Here is an 820-nt window from a genome sequence, read left to right as displayed (position 1 = left end):
CCCCCCAGGAGCCAGCAGACGAGGAAACTCTCCAATTTCACTTTTCACAGCGTCCTGGTTTCAAACAGCCCTGATGGGGGCTTCAAACCTCCCCGCGGGCCCCAAGGAGCGACCCAGCATCCCTCGCCCCCTCCATCACCCGGCCGGGCCAGGCGCCCCAAACTCCTTGGCGCACGGAGTGCGAGTGGGGAAAGTAAACTTATTTTTAAGTGTCTTAACTTTTTTTTTTTTGCATGGTTTTTTAAAGCGAGCGTCGCCTTCCCTCCCCCTTAGGGCTCGCCCTGAGCTTTGCCGCAGTCGTTTTCTCCATTTGGTTCGTTCGAAGGAACGCTTGGGTTTGGGTTTCTGGGGAGACAAGGGGGGGCGTTGGGCTGCCAAAGGCCACCCAGCCCCGGCACCAACGCTCACCCCGAAGCCGCGCTGCTGCAGCCCACACCGGCTGCTTGTTCGCTGCTCCGCTTTCTCCCCCCCACCCCGTTTCTGGGGTCCTGCAAATCCAGCTGGGATTTTACAAGGAGCCCCGCGCAGCGTTCTCCTCCCCCTGCTTCGCCCCGGAGTCTGCCCTGTTTTCCCACCGGCTCCCGCTCCGTCGGGAAAGGGAAGGACTTTTCCACCGCGGGGCCAGTTCAGCGCAGAGCAAACCAGCCCGAGCGTTTATTAAAGGGAAGGACTTTTCCACCGCGGGGCCAGTTCAGCACAGAGCAAACCAGCCCGAGCGTTTATTCCCAACAGTGTTTATTTTAAAAATAAAGTCGTATCGTTCTGCGCAGCCCCCGCTGGGATGCAGGGGGCGGGGGGGGGAGGCAGATCCGGGCTCTCC

This window comes from Egretta garzetta, unplaced genomic scaffold, assembly GCF_000687185.1.
Source record: "Egretta garzetta isolate BGI_Z169 unplaced genomic scaffold, ASM68718v1 scaffold1191, whole genome shotgun sequence".
In the NCBI taxonomy this organism is placed as follows: domain Eukaryota; kingdom Metazoa; phylum Chordata; class Aves; order Pelecaniformes; family Ardeidae; genus Egretta; species Egretta garzetta.
This window is presented reverse-complemented; position numbering follows the sequence as displayed.